The following is a 21,850-nucleotide window of genomic DNA, read 5'->3' as shown; positions in this document are numbered from 1 at the left end:
AGGTCATATAAGATGATGTTAAGCGAAATGAACCCCATGATAAGGACACAGTGGTTTTTACTTTCTTGCTATTATTTCTAACATATTTATAAGGTGATTTTTTTTTTGTTGCTTTGTATGTTCCTCCCCCATGGTATAACCCCTGTTTTCACTGTATTTGATGTTGGTATAATTTGGGGAGGGGAAGGGAAAAAACAAATTGTTTAAATGGGGATACAGGTGGACCCATTGCAACAATGAGATGTACAAGATGCTATGTTGAAAAATGAACTTTACAACTTTGGTGCGGGGGTGGGGGTGGGGGGAGTGTAGTCATGGAGATGGAAGGGCAGGGATGGTAAGGGGAAAAATAAAGGAGGAGGCAACAATGCTTGATAAGAAATATACTTATTACCTTGCTCATGTAATTGTAACCCCTCTGTATGGTATTTCACAATAAAAAATCTTATTAAAAAAACTTGCAGACATCAGAAAAGCCAGTATAATGTTGGGGCTACAAACACATAGTTTGTTAAGAGATTAGTGTCATTAAGAGAAAGCCAAGTATTTTTAAAAAATGTTATCATAAACATGGTATCCAGAGAGGTTATAATGATTTCAGGTAACAAATATGTTTCTGTTTGGACAATGTCACCCCTTCCTTAATTCTCTCCTAGTTTTTCCCTCCTGTCCTCACCCATAAATTGTACAGTTGGTTTGCAACGTAATGTCTAGTGAGTACCACTGCTGCATTTGTTCACCCTCTGTCCCTCCATTTCTGTGACCCCCTTCCACCTCCAGGACAGATAAATGAACAAACAAGAGAAGAAAAAAGGAAACAAACAGAAACATAGCCTCTTGTTTCCCTGTCTTACAGTTCATTTCAATAAGTATTATTTTGTATCATCAGAGGCACATGAGCATTGTGCCGTTGTGTTCCTCCCCTAAGAATACCCTCCTCTGGTCTCACTGTGTGTAAGTGTCTGGAGTCCTGTATAATTGATCACGTCCCAGTGTATTTTAGATCTAGCTTCCACATACGAGAGAAAATACGTACCATTGGTCTCTCTGAGCTTGGCTTACCTTACTTAACGTGACTGGTTCTGGGTCCATCCATTTCCCTGCAAATTCTTTCCAATGAAAGCCAAACATTTGCATTAGAATGATAGGAAAGGCGCCTGGGTGGTGTTCAAGAACTAGCCAGGTCCCCATGCACTGAAGACAAGAGGGTGTGGAAGAGCAAGTTCCCAGGAGGGAAAGAAGAGCACCTGTGGGGCACCTTGCTTTTGCAGTGTACCTAGGAAGTTATTTCCCAGGCACCATGATTTAAGAAGACCCAGATATTGCTGGAGCTGGTGGTGGACCTTGGAGTCAATCATGCAATGCTGGTTTTTCAGTTATTCAGCATGCTCGAGCTATATGGAGCAATGGAGGATTCCACCAAGACTTCAAAGGAAGGCCTGGAAGGTCAGACTCAGATTCCCTGCGGGCTGTCCCTGTGACGGTGATGCACGGAGCTCCGAGGGTGCAGCTGAGGCTGCTGTGGAGACCTCAGGACGTTGGAGATGCCAGGCACATGGAACGTCTACTGGGGAGAGGCACAGTAAGCGGAGAGAGCCACGTGAGCCATAAAGGTATGTTTATGGAGGTGTGGCTGCCTGGGCTGGTGTCAGCTCACGTCATTACCCCACATGCCCCGTGTGGTAGTCGGCTATTATAGACATGGCTCTGGTCCCGTTCCTCCTTGTTAAGTCCCGTCCTCCCTTTGGTATTGGGAATATTTATTCTGTGCCATTTTATTTGGGGAGTATGTAATTTAAAAAAATTATCGGGTCTCACAGCAAAGAGAATGCCTTGAGTTTCAGCGGAGACTCTAAACTTAGACTTTTGAACAGTATTCAAACTGTTAAGATATGGGAGACTGTTGTAGACAGACTAACTGAATTTGGCATCATGAAATATTCATGAGCCTTTGGAGACCAAGAGAGAGACATTGAATATGGTTTGAATAGGAAATGTTCTCCGTGTGTTAAACACTCGGGCCCCAGCTGGTGGCATCACTTTTGGAGGTGGCGGGAGCTCTAGGGAGTGTAGCCAAGATGGAGAAAGGTCGTTAGGGTCAGCGGATGGGTCCTTTCAGACATGCAGCCCAGGCATGGAGGTCATATGTAAACTGCAAGGGACAAACAAGCCGTCTGATTGGCCATACTCTCATCTTCTGGTTGGCTCCAGAGCTGCCTGAAGAGGTCAGCAAAGACACTGATATTGACATCTGTCTTGGCTTTCTGGAGACAAGGCTGTTGGTTAGGCATGGTCACTTCTTCCCTAGAGGTCATACAAGGCTTCCATCAAGCATGCTTTTGTTGTTCTGATGCCATTTTCCCAGAGTTCAACAGCTACCCAGTGAGGAGAAAGATCAATCTAGAATAACCCTTCACGGGTTGTGTGTCTCAGAACGTGACAGACCTTTAGCTTAGAGTCACATATTTCTCCTCTAAATCTGAATAAACAAATTTAAGTTTCTGGCATGTTGAATAATGCCATTGGATGAGTGTGTGGGGGGGGGGGAGGAGAGCCAGAATTAGATACTGGAAAGAAGAAGAGAATAACATTTAACTTTCATACAATGGGTATTAACTGCAAGAGCTCAAGAAAATAAATTGAAAAATAGTAAGAGAACTCAGTAACGTGGGTACAAAAGTTATATTCAGAATCCAATGCCTTCACATAAACAAACAAATCCAATTAGGAAATAGAAAGTCTAGAAAGACCTTATTTACAAAAATGACAAGAAATACAGCATTACTAGAAATAGACTTAACAAGTTAAGATTTACATAAAGCATACTTCAAAATGTTCCTGAAAAAACTCAAAAGAAAGACTTAGACAAGAGGAAAATACACTCAGCAATGAAAAAAAAACCTCAGCAATCAATCCTTTAAATGTATCCATAAAAAATGTCCAATCAAAATTGCAAATATCAATACTTTTCAGTTTAAATTTTTACTTGGAAAATAAAAGATATCCAAAAATACTCTGAAAAAGAAGTCTAATGAAGAGCTATATCTGAAAAACAGATTATATAGCTATATTTAAAACATGGATTCTCGATGAGTAAAATGGATTATTCCATACTTGGTGAAACAGAGTAGACAACAATCTAGATGCCTTGAGTTAAACCCGTGACTACATATATATTTTCCATCGTGAATTTCAGATGGGTCAAAGACTTAACTATAAAGACATGATACATATAGGATACCATATGGAAGGTCCCTTCCTCAAAATATAATGGTGGGTTTCTGGCAGCAGACTAGCTTGGGCCACATCTAATGCTGAAGACAGAATTCAAAGCAAATACTGAGAAGAAGTCTACATAAGAAATACAAATGTGGAGTTCCGGGAAGATGGCGGAGGAGAAGCTGGAATCTGAACAAGCTCTTGCATAGAAAACAGTTTCAGAGTTCCAGTGAACAGTCCCAAGCCAGAGAATCACACCAAGTGTGCCATCACAGGACAGAGAGTTAGTCAAGAGAGGGGAAGCCAAGCAGACACATCTGAGCAGCTGCCGCTGCGGCGGCAGGGTCGCAGCGGTGACCACCGCCGCGGGGGCACACCTGAGACGCAGTCCGGGACAAAGGAGCCAGACGCAGCGGTGGAGCGGATTCTACTCAACACCAGCAAGAACCGACAAGGAGCGGACAACTTCATCCTGCACTTTGCAGACCAGAGACGACCCGAGATCCAAGACTCCGCGTGAGTAGAAGCCCCACTTCCTCACTCCTCTGGGAGCAGAGGAGGGAAGGCCACCCCTCCCCCCCCAGCACCGGTGATCTCCATCTTGGATACCGACAAAGCTCGGAGGAGCGGCTAGCTCCAGCTCAGGCCTTGGAATAGAGCTAGTCATTTGGCAGGTCACAGGAACTTGGCGGCGAGGTGACCTCACAGACTCAGTTCCATCCAGGGAGGGGTCGCCCAGCTCAGGCGCCAGCCATTGGAGTGGCTCTCCTCGCTGGGTGGCCAGAGCCAGAGGCTGCCCCTCCCTCTAGCAGCCACCACAATCAATTGAAAAACAGAAACCCTGAGAATGGCTCCAGGCTGGGTGCTGTGAGTTTTTTTTCCACAAAATAGCCCCAGGGAAAAGCTACTGTTCGTTGAAAGGCCTCAACTCTACCCAGAACCTAGCCTCATCACTGCATCCCCCTCTTTTGTGATTCTCAAAGCAGATCACCCTCCCAGTAAACTAACCTGGGAGGGGGATCTCAAAATCTTGGGTAAAGCAGAGCATTTTTCTGCCTGTTCCAACAAACTGACTTAAGAAACCAATCAAGCCACAGGACCTCAAGCTGACCAGAGACTCCAACCAGACTCTGGTTACAGACAAAAGGGAGATACAGGACTCTTCCCAACCCTCCCCAAAAAAAAAAAAAAATCAAAGAACTTTTTTTATTCTTCGTCTTCTTTTCTTTTTTTCTTTTTCTTGTTTTGTTTTTTTTCGTTTTTTGTTACCTTATATATATATAAAAAATTTTTTTTGCTTTTCTAAAACTTTTATTAATCTTTAATTTTTGCCTCTTCTGAAAAAATAATTGTTTTCCATTAACTTTTTTTTTTTTCTCCTCTTATAATTTTTATTTTAGGAATACGTGAATGTGTCTTTTCTTTTCTTTTCTTGTCTTCTTTCTCTTTTTCTTTCATTCTTAATTATCTTTTTGTTTTTTTTTCTAGCTCTACTGAACTTCTGATCTTTTCTTCTCACTTTCCTATCCTTTCCATCTTTTCCTCTTTGTTCATCTTTATGTGACTTAACTCTTGTCCTGCACATCCTCAGATAAACCCGTAGTTAACCAGTAGACCCTATCCCCCATTGTGTACACACTTAATCCACAAACTTATTACTCAATTCAAAACCTCTGAGACTTAAATTCACTAATAGCAGTACTTTATACCTATACAATATTTTAAGCATTTTTTTAAAGTTTTTCTCATCTCCTCTATGTCCCTCCTTTTCTCTCAACATATTCATATTCCTCTATAAATAGATGGTCTTTTAATCTCTAAAATAACATTAATTTTTACGTTTCTATTTTTTTTCTGGTCTCTTTTCATTCCCCTTTCCCTTTCTTCTTTTTCTCTCTCTCTCTACTTACATCCTACCCAACCTATTTCCTGCATTGTGATTAGGACATAGTTAACTCTCCCTGTGCCTCCCCACACCAATCTATTCCTATTTTTTACCCACATCTCTTCCTAACCCTAATAATTTCTGGCTTTCCAAATTCTTCTCTGCGGTTCGAAGTCCTTTAACATATAGTTGTTTGATGTCGAATAGATGTATCTGTTGAACTAGATTGTATCTGTAGACTATTGACTGTACAAATGCAAACTTTGGTTGATGGTTGCCTTAAGATAGTGTTCTAGCACAAAACTGGTGCTATCTTCATCTCAAATGGGCAGAGTAAGCTGGAAAAACACAAGAAAAATGGCAAATTCGGGTATCTCAATTCCCAATCCTGATAATCAGGGGTTAGAACAGATAATGAATAATCCAGAGGAGAGTTCCCAAACAGCTCTACAAACACTGGTGGCAAACATGATAAATGAAAAGTTTGACAACGTACAAAGGACTCTGTATGAGCGTGATAGGGAGAGAGAGGAGGCATCCCAGAAGTTTATACAGGAATATCATAAGCATGAGGAAGCTACTCAAAAACTGATACAGGATTTGCATGAACAACTTGAGAATACTCAAAGAGAAAGGGAGGAATGGCGTGAGCAGGCTGAGAACACTCAAAGAGATCTGCAGGAATCCCACGAACGGGAGGAAGCTAATCAAAGAGTAATACAGGAATTGAGAGACCAGGTAGAGAACACACAAAGATCACTAAAGGCATTCATGGAATCCATTAACAAAGAGCTGAAGGAAGTCAGGGAGACCACAAAGGGAATGCTGAATGGAACCCAACAGAAGGAATGGGAGCCCAAAGAAACCATAACCAATCAACTAAGTGATTTGAGGACAAACACTGAACACCAAATTAAGGAAGTAAAGAAATTCATACAAGACGTAAAACAGAGCTTCAACAAAGAACTTGAAGCCATCAAAGCTGACCAACTAGAAGGAAAAGAGATAAAAAACAAAGTAGAGAGTCTTGACAGCAGGTTAGACCATGCAGAAGATCGAATCTCAGGGATTGAAGACAGCCTAGATATTATAGAGAAAGAACATACAACCATACAAGACAAGTCCAAGAAATATGATAGATCTATCCAACACCTGGAAGACACCATCAGAAGGCCTAATCTAAGGATAATGGGTGTAGAGGAACACCTAGAAACAGAAGTTAATGGTCTAGGAAATCTGTTTAACAGGATCCTAGCAGAGAACTTCCCAAACATGCAAAAAGATAGGCCTGTCCAGATACAAGAAGCCTTTAGAACCCCAAATAGACCAGACCAGAATAGGACATCCCACCGTCACATTATAATCCACACAGGATCAACTCAGAACAAGGAAAAGATCCTTAAAGCTGTCAGGGAGAAAAGGGTAATCACTTATAAAGGGAAACCAATTAGAATCACCTCAGATTTCTCAGCAGAGACAATCAAAGCAAGAAGAGCCTGGAATGATGTATGCCATGCCCTAAAAACAAACAACTATCAACCAAGAATACTGTACCCAGCTAAACTCTCCTTCATAACTGAAGGCCAAATAAAAACCTTCCATAGCAAAGAAAAATTGAAACAATACATCTCCACCAAACCAGCCCTACAAAAGATTCTTAAAGATGTCCTACACATAGAAAACCAACAAGACCGCAATAAAGGCCAAGAAACTGCACCCAAACTGAGAATCCAAGAACCATAGGAAGAACCCAGTTTTCGCAGCCCCCAAGAAGGTAGATAACATGGCAGGAACTCCCAAATACCTCTCAGTCCTATCTCTTAATGTTAATGGACTGAACTCTCCAATTAAGCGACATAGACTGTCTAGTTGGATTAAAAAACAAGACCCTTCTATCTGCTGCCTGCAGGAGTCACATCGTGCCCTTAAAAACAAACACGTTTTCAATGTTAAAGGCTGGAACAAAATCTACCAAGCAAACGGACCGCATAAACAGGCGGGAGTTGCAATCCTAATATCAGATAAAATAGACTTCAAATTAAAATTCATGAAAAGAGATAAAGAAGGTCGCTACATACTAATTAAAGGATCTCTCCTTCAGGAGGATATTACAATTCTAAATATCTATTCGCCAAACAATGGAGCACCCAAATTTATCAAAGAAACACTACTTTCCCTCAAATCCCATATAGATCCAAAGACATTAATCGTTGGGGATTTTAACACACCACTCTCCCCACTAGATAGATCAACTCGGCAAAAACTCAACAGAGAAACCGCAGATCTAAACAGCTGCATAGATCAACTAGACTTAACAGACATTTACCGAACATTTCACCCAGCAGCATCAGAATACACGTTTTTCTCAGCAGCACATGGAACGTTTTCTAAAATAGACCACATTTTAGGCCACAAAGCAAACTTGTCTACATTCAGAAACATTGAAGTTATACCTTGCATTCTCTCTGACCACAAGGGAATAAAGTTAGAACTCAACACCAAAAGCCACCAAAGAAAGTCCGGTATCACATGGAGGCTGAACAACACACTGCTGAATCATGAGTGGGTCATGGAAGAGATTAGAAAGGAAATTCAAATGTTCATGCTATTCAACAAAAATGAACACACAAAATACCAGCTCCTCTGGGACACAGCAAAGGCAGTACTCAGAGGCAAGTTTATAGCTCTGAGCTCCTACATCAACAAATTGGAGAGATCTGAAACTAACAATTTAATGACACATCTAAACCTCCTTGAAAAAGAGAAGCAAGATAAACCCCAATCCAGTAGATGGAAAGAAATAATCAAAATTAAATCAGAATTAAATGAATTAGAATCCAAAAAAACTATAGAAAGAATCAACAAAACAAAGAGTTGGTTCTTCGAAAAACTTAACAAAATTGACAGACCCTTAGCAAATCTTATCAGAAAAAGAAGAGAACACACCCAAATTAATAAACTCAGAGATGAGAATGGAAACATCACCAAGGAAACAAGCAAGATTCAGAACATTATAAGGGAATACTTCTCAAAACTTTATGCTAATAAGTTTGAGAACTTGACAGAAATGGACCTCTTCCTAGCAAATATTGACATGCCAAAACTAAACCAAGATGAGGTAAACTATCTTAACAGGCCCATATCAAGCATTGAAATAGAAACAGCAATAAGAGACCTCCCAGCTAAGAAAAGTCCAGGACCAGATGGTTTTACAGCGGAATTTTACAAGGCCTTCAAAGCAGAGCTCACACCAATTCTCCTCCAACTCTTCAATGAAATTGAAAGAGAAAGCTCACTACCGAACACATTCTATGAAGCCATCATAACCCTCATCCCAAAACCAGGCAGGGACTCATCAAAGAAAGAGAACTATAGACCCATTTCTTTGATGAACATTGATGCGAAACTTCTCAACAAAATTTTGGCCAATCGACTTCAACAATTCATCCAAAAAATCATACACCACGATCAAACAGGATTCATTTCAGGGATGCAAAGCTGGTTCAATATACGCAAATCAATTAATATTATTCATCATATCAACAGGAGCAAGAATAAGAACCACATGGTTATCTCAATAGACGCAGAAAAAGCATTCGACAAGATCCAACACCCCTTTATGATGAAGGTTTTGGAAAAATTAGGAATCCATGGAACATTCCTCAATACAATAAAGGCTGTATACGACAAACCTACAGCCAGCATTATACTCAATGGTGAAAAACTAAAGCCATTTCCTCTTAACTCAGGAACAAGACAAGGATGCCCACTCTCTCCACTTCTCTTCAATCTAGTATTAGAATGCCTAGCTACAGCAATAAGACAAGATGCAGACATAAAGGGGATCCAAATAGGGAAAGAAGAAATAAAACTCTCCCTCTTTGCAGATGACTTGATCTTGTATTTAAAGAATCCCATAGACTCCACTCCCAAATTACTCAAGCTGATTCAAAACTTTGGCAAAGTAGCAGGTTATAAAATTAACCCCCAAAAATCAATGGCTTTTCTGTATGCCAACAATGAGAAAAGTGTGGCTGAAATTAGGAAAGCAACTCCATTTGTAATAGCCTCACAAAAAATAAAATACCTAGGAATTAACTTAACTAAAGAAGTGAAGGACCTCTATGATGAAAACTTTAAAATCTTGAAAAAGGAAATCAACACAGAACTTAAAAAAAGGCAAAACCTCCCATGCTCCTGGGTTGGAAAGATTAACATCGTGAAAATGGCAATACTGCCCAAGGCTATCTACAAATTCAACGCAATACCTATCAAAATTCCACCCTCATTCTTCAAGGAAATAGAAGAGGCAATCCAAAAATTCATATGGAACAATAAAAGACCCCGAATAGCAAAAACGCTCCTCAACGGAAAGAACACTGCTGGAGGAATATCAATACCAAATTTCAAACTCTACTATAAAGCCATAGTAATCAAAACAGCTTGGTATTGGCATAAGAACAGACCTCAGGACCAATGGAATAGAATTGAAAACCCAGAAATGAACCTACAGACCTATAGCCATCTAATCTTCGATAAGGGAGCTAAAACAATAGAATGGAAGACAGACAGCCTCTTCAGTAAATGGTGCTGGCAAAACTGGTTAACTACATGTAGAAAACTAAAGCTAGATCCTTATATATCACCCTGCACCAGAATCAACTCAAAATGGTTCAAAGACCTTGAACTCAAAGCAGACACTCTGAAAACATTACAGGATGGAATAGGAGAAACCCTGGGTCTCCTTGGCTCAGGCGAAATTTTCTGAATAGAGACCCGGAAACACAACAAATCAAAGAAAGGCTGGACAAATGGGATTGTATAAGGTTGCAGAGCTTCTGCAGGGCAAATGACATAGCTAGCAAGATCAATAGAAAGCCCACGGACTGGGAGAAGATCTTTACTAGCCATACAACGGACAAGGGTCTCATATCTAAAATATACTTGGAACTCAAAAAATTAAACCACCCAACAACAAATCCTCAAAGAAACAACTGCCCAATAAGTAAGTGGGCGAAAGACTTAAAGAGAAGCTTCTCTGAAGAAGAAAGAAGGATGGCCAATAGACACATGAAGAAATGTTCAACATCCCTAGCCATAAAAGAAATGCAAATCAAAACAACATTGAGATATCACTTCACTCCAGTTAGAACAGCAAAAATCAAGAACTCTAACAACAACAGATGCTGGAGGGGATGTGGACAGAAAGGAACCTTACTTCATTGTTGGTGGGAATGTAAACTTGTTCAACCACTTTGGAAAACAGTATGGAGGTTCCTCAAAAGACTCCACATAGAGCTCCCCAACGACCCAGCAATCCCACTTTTGGGCATTTACCCAAATGATCACAAACAAGGCCACACTAAAGCTACCAGCACAACTATGTTTATTGCAGCATTATTTACCATAGCTAAGACATGGAACCAACCCAGATGCCCCTCAGTAGATGAATGGATCAAGAAGATGTGGTATATATACACAATGGAATTCTATGCCTCCATCAGAAAGAATGACATTTCCCCATTTGTTAGGAAATGGAAAGGCTTGGAAAAAATTATATTAAGTGAAGTAAGCCAGGCCCAAAGAAACATAGGTCCCATGGTTTCCCTTATTTGCAATATCTAGTATAGGTATGAGTCAAGCGGAAAAAGTCAGATAATGTGATGTTAGGAAAACAAAACCTCAAATATGTATTTTAATGTTTTTGTTTCTTTCATGCATGTGTTTCTAACGCATTTATAAGATTATTTCTTTGTTGCTTTGTATGTCCCTCCCCCACAGTGTAACCCCCGCTTTCACTATATTTGATGTCAGTATAACATGTGGAGGAGATGGGGACAAACAAGTCGTTTAAGGATTCAGGTGGACCTGTTGCAACAATGAGAAGTACAAAATGTCATGTCAAAACCAGCTTTACAATGTTGGTGGGGGGGGGGGGGGTATGATTGGTTGGGAGGGAGGGGGGAGGCTGGGAAGGGAGGTGAAGGGTAAACAAAGGAGGAGGCTGCAATGCTTGGTAAGAAATGTATGCATTATCCTGCCCATGTAATTGTAACCCCTCTGTACAGTATGTTCTCAAATAAAATAAAATAAAATTTAAAAAATAAAAAAAAATAAAAAAAAAAGAAATACAAATGTGAAAAAGGAATAATCAACCCTGGCTGAAGCTTAAAATATTGCTTTTTTCAAGATGAAGATGTGTGGGCACAAGTTATGTCAGATTAAAATCTATCTCACTTCATGCTTAAAAATAAAGAGTAACTGTCTTGCTCACAAAATTGACAATACCAATAAAGTGTGGCTCACTTAAAAATATATACAGGAATAGATGTTTTCAAGTAGAACACAATAGACAAATAAAAAGGAAAAGGTTAACTAACCTCATTAAATTTATTATTATTATTATTATTTTGTCAGTCATGGGGCCTGAACTCTGGGCTTGGGCGCTGTCCCTCAGCTATTCAGCTAAGGCTAGCGCTCTACCACTGGAGCCACAGTGCCACTTCCAGTTTTTTCTGCTTATGTGGTGCTGAGGAATGGAACCCAGGGCCTCATGCATGCAAGGCAAGCACTCTACCACTGAGCCACCTTCTTAGCCTTCGTTAAATTTTTTTTAAATCACCATTTTCCTACCAACAATGATACATTGAATATACAAAAAAAGCTAGAAAACTCATTTGTGATCCAAATCACAAGTTGATTTATCTAATGGCTAAATCATCATGAGAAAAAAAAAAACTTAACCCAGTTAAAAATGGGTAAAAGTAAAAATATATAAAAATAGTTTCATTGTCATTCATAAAGAGAACAATGAAAATTTAGACTATATTAAGATGCTGCTTTCCATTTGTTAAACTATCAAATGCCAGTGTGTTTTATGATACCCTAAGAGAAAACAGGGAGAATAAAATTACCTGTATGAAGGGCTGTTTCATAATATCTATCAAAGTTGCAAATGCCCAAACCTGTTGTCCTAGTCACAATTCTTTTAGAAATCATTATTCAGATATTCTGCTGCAGGGAAATTATGTATGTATTTGATTATTAAATGCATTGTTAGTTGTAGAAACAAAAGAGTGAAAACAGCTTAAATATTTATCAGTAGAGAACAGTAAAATAAATAAAGGCATGTTTATATAATGAAATAGAAGCCATTAAAGGAAAGAAACAAAAAGTAGGGCATAGTGTTAGACACCTGTAGTCCCAGCACTTGGGAAACTGAAGAAGGAGATTCACAAGTTTGAGATCAGCCTAAGTCTTATGCAGAATACAGTAAGGAGGAGGAGGAGGAAGAGAGATAGGAAAATGGAAGAGGAGTAAGAGGAGGAAGAATAAATATCTTATGTTTGAGGGTGTATCTGATACTTGATCATTTTTTTAGAAAAAGAAAGTATGATTGTATGTGTTTGCATATGTATATTTGAGGTAATGCTCTGGGTCTTACACACAAACACTTTGCAAATGTACCACCTTTGAGCTATACCGTAGCCTTTGGTTTGGTTTTGTTAGTTGTTTGAGACAGAGTCTTGCTTTGAAGCTCTGGATGCCCTTGAATTCACTACATACCTAGGCTGGCTTCCAACCTGGGGCTCTCCTGCCTCTGCCTCTTAAATACTGGGCTCATGGCCATGCAGCACTATGCCTGGATATTTATTTATATATGCTTCAAATGTCACTGTAAAGGCATAAGAAGTTGATAAAATTGGCTATAATGGAAGGAGACTCTCTGGTAGCTGGTGGACAAATGGGGTGGTTTTCCTTTAAATGAAGTGAATGTGTTATGTTTTAGTGTTCTAATATTTTGATATTTGAGTATAGTTCTATCTACTTTGATATTCTGCAACATATGATGTTCTATGATTTTAAATGCCTAGGTATCAGAATTAATATTCATTATATGTATCTCTATCCATACTATAACATTGTAATACCTTATACATGTGTATACATTATACATATTATACATTATACATATTACATACAGTTCGACTATCTGACTTTCTGCAACATAGCTAAGAATCAGAAAATGGCAAAATAGACCTGCAAGCAAACATAGAAGTCCCAAAGTCCTGAACTAAATGAAGTTTAGGCATTTCACGCCCTGCAAGTCTGCTAGACTTCCTTTAGTCTATTATTTATTTATTGGAGACAATTAACTCCAGTTGGATAAAATGATTTACTCACCGCAAGTCGGTTAAAAAAAAAAAAAGACAGGGATTTCTGAAAGCTTGAGTAATGTGTTAATTTATAATCAGGAGGCAGGTTAGTGTAAAGAGCCACCACCAAGCGAAGTCAGGATCTTAAGGCATTTTGCTTATTTAATGCAAGAGCAAACTTCCTCGGAGACCATTTCTGGAGGACAGGATTTTCTAATGTTGACCTTGAAGGGGGTCTGGGAGACACCCAGATATGTTTAATAGGATTTGTTGAGACTGTCTTTCATGCTTAGTAGCTAAGTGAAATATAAAAAACATTTCATGATTGAAAGTCTGAAACTGGTTTTCTGATAAACAGAATGATATGTTTTCAGATTGCCAGTGATTTAGTCTATTTTTAAAACTCTTGACTGAAGACTTCATCACGATGCCAGGGTAACTGGTCAGAGATTTCTCTGCTGAACCCAATGAAGTAACAACGCTAAGCTTCAACAAATGAAAGTATCAACATAGAAAACTGGCAGTCGATATGCAAAAAGAATGAGACCAGAAAAGAAACTTATTCTGGCAAAAGAAACAATCTTATAAAATATATTATATATCATATTTTACATATATGATACATAATATACACACACAAGTTCAGAAGCAATTATAATTTCTCTGCAATGGATTGACTCCAAAAATCACAATCACATAAAGAAATGCAGAACTGCTAACAAAGAAACTACAAAAGTCACTAACCTAAAACAGTTTGGAATAAAAGAGATGGTCCTATAATGATTAACCATGCTAGAGTAATAAAGGATATTGCTGCCATACTCTTTGACCTGGCTCTCCATTTCTAGGAATTGTTCTGCTAGATATTCTCACATGATGGAACAGAATTATAAGTGCAGGCATAATGTATCCTTGTTGAAAACATGCATTCTCTGTCTTCTTTTTTATTATCTTTAAATAGTTCTACAAAGGGGTTTTAATTCAACATGTCAATTTATGAGTACAATGCACCTTGTTCTTTATATTTTTCAAATGTTGGTACTGTTATTATAAAGGTGATGCTATAGAGGAGTTACAGTTATATAAGTCAGGGAAAGAGTCCCTTTTGGGGAGACAGTGTCTCCATTTCCCTCAGTCTCTCATGGTTTTCCCTCCCATCCCCACCCATAGATCATTTTTAACATAACGTCCAGTGAGTACCGCCACTACATTTGTTAATCCTTTGTCTCTCCATTTCTACGCCTCCCAAAGACGGATAAATGAACAAACAGGACAAAAAGAAAGGAAAACAAAAACAGTGAGAGAGAGAGAGAGAGAGAGAGAGAGAGAGAGAGAGAGAGAGAGAGAGAGAGAGAGAAAATGCCTCTTGTTCGTACAATGCATTTTGATCACCGTCACCTCGTCCATGATTCTCCCCTCATTTATCCCAACCCCACCCATTTTTTCATTACCTGGCTCCATTTTCACATAAGCTCATTGAATTATTGTGACCAACCTTCCTCTTTCTGTTCATCTGCCTCCCCACCCCACCCCCACAACCACATTCGTCAGACGAAATGCATTTGGCATTCATTCTGTTAACTTGTCAGTTAATTGCTCAAAGAAGTTATGCCTTTGCGATCCACCCTTAAGTACAGCGTGCTTTAGTCACATGACCCTGTGTATGTTTTCATGTGCATTTTTAATTTAGATCTAACTTGGATCTATGTGAGGAAAGATGGCCCTTTGTTTCTCTGAGCCTGACTTACTTCACGTAACGTATTTCCCCCCTAGGTCCATCCATTTCTCTGCAAATGACATAATGTTCTTCCCAATGGGTAAATAAAATTCCATTAGAGAGAGCACTTTTTAAATTCACTTGTCAATTATCGGGCACTTGGGCTGCTGGAAGCATACACATTCTTTGCTTTGAAATAGTAAAGCTGGAAGGAACTAAATGTCTAGTAAAAGGGGGACTTATTATGCACATTTTGGAGGAAATACTATGCATAAAAAGGATAAAACTGACTGCTTTAAAACAAAGAAATGAAGCTGTAGAACATTATACATAGCTATGTGGTATATATGATATATTACATATACATATATACACAACATTTTTATGGTACTTGCATTTTTGTACTTGTGATGGGTGCTCTACCACATGAGCCATGCTTCCAGCCCTTTTTTGTTTGAGATAGGGTCACTCTTTTGTTCAGATTGGCCTGGATTACTATCCTATTTATACTTTTTAAAATTGTTTTTATTGTGAAAATACTGTACAGAGGGGTTACGATTACATGAGCAAGGTAATGAGTACATTTCCTATCAAGCATTGTAGCCTCCTCCTTTGTTTTCCCTTTCCACCCCTTCCCATTCTCCCCCCTCCACACCCCCCATCCTCCCCCCCCCCATCAAAGTTGTAAAGTTCGTTTTCCACATAACTATTAGGTATATGTCACCATGTCCATTTTTTTCTGCTGAGATGGAGTCTTGAAATATTTTTTCCCCAGGATGGCCTCAAACAGCAATCCTCCTTATCTCAGCCTCCCAGCTAGCTATTGTATATATATGTATATATATATGTATGTTTGAATATATATGTATATATATATATATATTCAAACAAAGTGTGTGTACTTTAGGTATGCATGGGTGTTAGATGTGTAGGAATGTTACCAACCAAACTGTTATAGCGGTTGACTGGAGATTTGAAGAAATGACCAACAGGTCCAAAAATTTCACATTCCTTTATATATCCCAATCATATTTGATTTTAAAATGTTGAGAGCAATAATGTGGCTGTTAATCCTGAAAGGTTAACTGGGGGGCGGGCAGGTTGACTAACATATTTGAACTGAAATTACAATCGATTAAAAATAAAGACACAAAATGACGGAAGTAGAAAATGGCGCATAATAATATCTCTTAGGCTTAAAGGTAATCCCTGAATACATTCTATGGATGAGTAAAAGTTATTATAATGACAGGTATTGTTCTACCTAGAACATGTTCTTCCTTCCTCTGGGCAACATGCCCTTCCTTTGAGAAATGTAATGTTCACCACAGAAAGCATATGGCTTAGAGATTATACAACTACCTTTCTCCTCCTGACCAAGTGAGGGGTGAAGGGGAGAAGAGACCTGCCCTCAGCTGGGACAGGCACCTCACATTGCCTTCTCCCTAACACAAATGATGATGGAGTTTTGCAAGATCCAGTCGCTGCTCATTGTAGCACATTTCTGTCTGAACTTGGAGCTCTTTCTTCTTTGATGATAGGACTAGGAGGTGTATCTCCAGAGCTGTCCCCATATATAGGAGGAAGCCAAGTTACAAAAGGTTAATGGAGACAGTCTTACCAAGAAACTGTGATGAGAGACAGCGCGAAATGGTCCAGATCTACCATTGCTCCACCTCCCTGTGATTCCATGAAAACATAATTCTCCTTTTGACTAAATCAGGTATCTGCCTTGCATAGCCAGAAACACACTGGCTAAGAATAAAAGAAAAAAAATCATCTTTAAGTAATAAATAATGGTGGGAAAAGCATCTTCCAAGTGTGCTCTTGAGAACTGTGGAGCCAATGGACTGATATTCTAATCAGTGTAATGCTAGGTTCAAATCCGTCTATGAAACAAATAGGGAGAATGAATGAGACATATTGAGAGACAGACAAGGGAATGCCAAACATCAGAAAGGAACCCCAAATCATATTTCCTTTAGAATGCTCCTGCCCACTTTTTCTGCCTTTCTCTTTCATCTTCGGTCAGTTTGACACCGTGACTTGGTGACTCTTTCCGCCCCTCCCTGGTTTCCTCTCAGTATTTCTTCACAGGCATCATGCTCCCTCATAAACACTTGCCTGGGGAATCTGCTTTGACACCTGCGGCTCTGATAACCTGGACTAATGCAAAGAGTAATAAAATCCCACTGGAGTATGAGACCTGGGTTTCATAGAATTGGATTGTATGTGGACTCAGCAAGTTTAGGTAGTAAGCTTTTTGTCCTGCATGCGTTACAAGAAACTCAAAATTAAGCCAACGGCCTAATGATTCCCCACTCAAGTGGCAAATTTGGCTTTCTCTTCTGACAGAATTCATTGTTTCGAGAAGATCCTAAAGAGTAGAGTCTACTCAACTATTTATACTCTATACTATTTTATACTCTAAATAGTAGAGTATAAAATGCAGGAAATGTCAGCACCAGGTAGGAACTGGGATGAGTAACTGGGAGTGATTCATCTCTGTCTTGCTGCCAAGAAATCAAGGAGCTTGCACAGATCAACAGGAATCTGCCCTATTACAGATTATTGCCAGATACGGAGGCAGAAACCCAATGTACCAGTCAGCGTAGAACGCAAGACAAGAAAGCAGCAACTTGGAGAGCTTATCCACACTCTGCGATAACCCACCAACAGCAACAGAACACAATGGAGGCCCCTTTTACTCTAGTGCAAAGCAATACTAAGACCCCCAAAAGAATTCTTTTTGGTGGAGATCTCACCAAAAAGAATCACTAATGCTTAGAAATGAGAAAGACAAGACTTACTTACTCAAGAAAATTTAAAAGTGGTTGGAAAATTAGCTGAGTAAAAATGAAAATATATTTGGGTATAACTCTCAACTCCTAAAATCCTACATAGGTCATAGAAAGTCTTTCTTTTTCTTTCTTTCTTTCTTTCTTTCTTTCTTTCTCTTTCTTTCTTTCTTCTTTCTTTCTTTCTTTCTTTCTTTCTTTCTTTCTTTCTTTCTTTCTTTCTTTCTTTCTTTCTTTCTTTCTTTCTTTCTTTCTTTCTTTCTTTCTTTCCTCCTTCCTTCCTTCCTTCCTTTCTTTCTTTCTTTTGTCAGTTGTGGGGCCTGAACTCTGGGCCTGGGCACTGTCCCTCAGCTCTTCAGCTCAAGGCTAGCGCATTACCACTTAAGCCACAACATCACTTCTGTTTTTTTTCTGCTTATGTGGTGCTGAGGAATTGAACCCAGGGCCTCATGCATACAAGGTAAGCACTATACCACTGAGCCACCTTCCCAGCCCATAGAAAGTATTTTTAATTTTTAATTTATCAATTGCCTATCTCCTAGTAGAGAGATTTCTGCCCAACACATTCTTTAACCGTACCATATTTAAAGAATTAATAATGAAAATATTAATAAATTACTTAATTTCTGGAGCTATTAAAATACTCTTTATAAGTAAAGATTGACTTGGAGAAGAAATTGAGAATGCAATAAATATCTATTATAAAGTAATAATAAACACATTTAAAATGAGATTGGGAGTGACCAAAACAGTGTTTAGAAGAAAATGTACTCATTTAAAGGTCTTTAATAAGAACAAAAAAAGGAGCTATCAATAAAAAATCTAATAGACCGTAAATTCTAGAACAGAACAAAACTATCAACCTAATAAAATATTTAAAAAGTAATGTGTATGCATAAAATAATAACTTGAAAAACGAATGGTTTAATTTACACAAAACGAAGACTAAGTTATTTGAAAAAAGAAAAAAATGATTAATCTCTGACAAATATAATTTAAAAGACTTAGAATACTCTGGGGCATAAAGTGATCTATATGAATTTTCCAAGTTGATATTTCTAATTAAAAAACATAAATGGACGTTTGTATACATATACACACATGGATAAAAGTTATGCCCCACTTAAATCTCTTTTGATAGCTTCTTTCTATTGGCAACCCGATGCTGGAGGTACCTCATGTCCATCTATCTCACTTATGGTTCTTTGGCTTCTAACCAACCCATCTAAATTCACATTCCAAAACTGTTATACCCCTGGCCTCACTTGAACTCTGAGTGTTTTATTTATCTTACTATTGAACAGCTGTACTTCCATATCTAATAAGCAGCCCTGAACTTACCTATAACCCATTTGTCCACTAAAGCTCATCTGGATTGTTTCCATAACTTGGCTATGGTTAATAGTGTAGCAATGAGCATGAGTGCACGTGTCTCTACTGTATCTTGATTTATGATCTTCCGGATAAATGCTCTGAGTGATAGCATTGGATCACAGAGTAGTTCTTTGCTCAGTATTTTTGTTTTTGTTTTTTTTTGTTTTGCCAGTCCTAGGGGCTTGAACTTTGTGCCTGGGCTCTGTCCTTGAGCCTCTCTGTGCTCAAGACTAGCATTCTACCACTTGAGCCACAGCACCAATTCTGCTTTTTCTGAATAAGTTTATTGGAAATCAGAGTCTCACAGACTTTCCTGCCCAGGCTGGCTGCAAACCACAATCCTCCGATCTCAGCCTCCTGAGTAACTAGGATGACAGGTGTGAGCCACTGGTTATGTTTAGTTTGTTGAGGAATCTCCAAACTACTTTCCACAGTGGTTGCAACAGTGTATCAAGCCTCTTCCCCACCCCCACCCGTGCCAACATCTGTTGTTGTTTGTATTCTTGATGAGACCCACTCTTACCAGAACAGCCTATGAATTTAAGCATCTAAAATCAAGTACCTCAAAAAGCATTCACCCTTTACCAGTTCCTTCATCAATTTTCTTTCCCTCAGAAAATGGCTTTACCATGTACACAGCTCGGCAGGCATCCAACATCAGCATTGTGTTTGTTAGCCATGCCCCATCTCAGCTTGTGGAATCTATTAACAAATCTTACCGGTGCTGTCTTTGGTGACACACACACACACACACACACACACACACACACACACACACACACACGTACATATCACTCCTATTACGACCTTATTTCATATCTTCATTATTTCTTTCCTAAGTCTCAAGTCAAGATACTACAGCAAGTGCTACTTGCATCTATGATGCAAGAATGGATAATATATTTCCACTTCTATGATGGAAGTAGAACGTGTTCATTCTTTCTCTGAGTAAATTTCAAGAGGTGAATAAAGTCTGCTACTTTCAATTTACTCCCTCTCCTTTCTTAAATCCAAGAAAGGGTCAAAGGGTTACTGTATGGCTTCTTTGTTCTCCAGGCATTGTATAGATGGGAATGTTGGGAGAGGAGTTGGGGTCATCATAACACCCTACGGGTCCTCAGAGACATAGGATGTACTCAGGCTTAGGCAGGAAGACACTGCTCTTCTTGTGGGGTTCGGTAGATACAGTGTCACCAGCCGGGGTAGAGTGAAAATAGCTTCAGATGTCCACAGACAGACATCCTTCGTTCTTCCGGGGAGGGGCAAATAAAGTGGTTCAGACACTTATCAGAAGTAATTAGGCATTGCATGCTGAGGGAATCTACCAGTCTTTTAAATATAGAGTCCGTAAATCCAAGAACACTCTTATCCCTCAATGTAGCGTTGGCACCAGAACTCAGACTGCTGTGCTAAAAATCAAGCTACATCCACAGTGCTATATTTATGGACCACAGGCTTCAGAAAATTTAGAGGACAATCTGGAAAGCAAATTAAGAAAATTGTACTTCAAAATAGGACTTGCTTGGCAAATTTCAGGTCCTTCAAAAGGAGAATTATCCTGCGATCCATTACCAAAGTTAGCCACACAAGTAGATCTAGAATTGGCTTAGAAGTATAATATATAGTTTCACAGTTCCAGTGAGAAACATGAGCAAATCTTACCTTGCTTAATTAAGAATTGAAAAATAACTTGGAAGAGTCCTCTGTGAATCTGGGATTAGGGACTCTGATGTGTTTCTTTTCATTCTATCTCCCGTGTATACACTCTACTTCTGGATAGGTTTCCAGATTGCTCTAGTAGCTCTGGAACTATTTTATCCTTTGTGCCAGACAAGCCTGGATTGTGGGGTAGGGTAGAGCTTCTCTTGCTCTCTGTCTGTCTGTCAGTCTTCTAACTGCAGTCTGTCTTTGTCTCCTGAGTGTCTTGGGTTATAGGTATGCACCACCTCCCCTCCCTTCCCCTTCCCTCCTCTCCCTCTTTTCTCCCTTCCACCCTCTTCCTCTTCCCTTCTCTTTTGTTCCTCCCTCCCTTTTTCTCTATTTCCTCCTCCCCTCCCTTTCTTTTTCCTCTCCTCTCCTTGTCTTCCCTTCCTCCATTTCCCTCTTCCTTCCTCTCTTCTCCCTTCTTTCCCCTCCTTTCCTTCCTTTGCCTCCCTCTTCCTTTCTTTTCTCCCCTCTTCTCCTCTTCCCTCTTGCATCTCTTTGCTTCTCTCCCCTTCTCCCTCCTTCTCTATTCCTCTTTTCTTTTCTCTCTTCTTTCAACAAATGCTAAGTGTTAGGCATCCTGTTTATTTCTGAGACAATGAACTACCAGGTACTGCTGGGCATAGATATGGCTCTGCCTGAACTAACTACATTGTCCAGGGCAATGAAATAATTTGCCTGGCATAGATCAAATAAGGGACACCTCACATAAAGTTGTACTGTGGCTCTCACGTAAATTGCACACCTGCCTTACAGTGGGAATAGGTGGAATGGATAGTAGAGAATTCATGACATTTATTGCTGGGCCCTGTATTTCAAGTGCTTTTTGAGTTCTCAATAATGAAAAAATTTTAAAGTACAAATAAAATGAAGTTAGAAATATAGAGAATATATAACAATGGAGAGGCATGCTAAAGACAGTTAAAAATGTTAGGCCCATGCTGGGTGCAGGTGGCTCATGCCTGTAATCCTAGATATTCAGGAGGCTGATATCTGA

Source organism: Dipodomys spectabilis, unplaced genomic scaffold (genome assembly GCF_019054845.1).
Source record: "Dipodomys spectabilis isolate Male_0828 unplaced genomic scaffold, ASM1905484v1 ptg000034l, whole genome shotgun sequence".
Classification (NCBI taxonomy): domain Eukaryota; kingdom Metazoa; phylum Chordata; class Mammalia; order Rodentia; family Heteromyidae; genus Dipodomys; species Dipodomys spectabilis.
Note: the sequence above shows the minus strand (reverse complement) of the source record.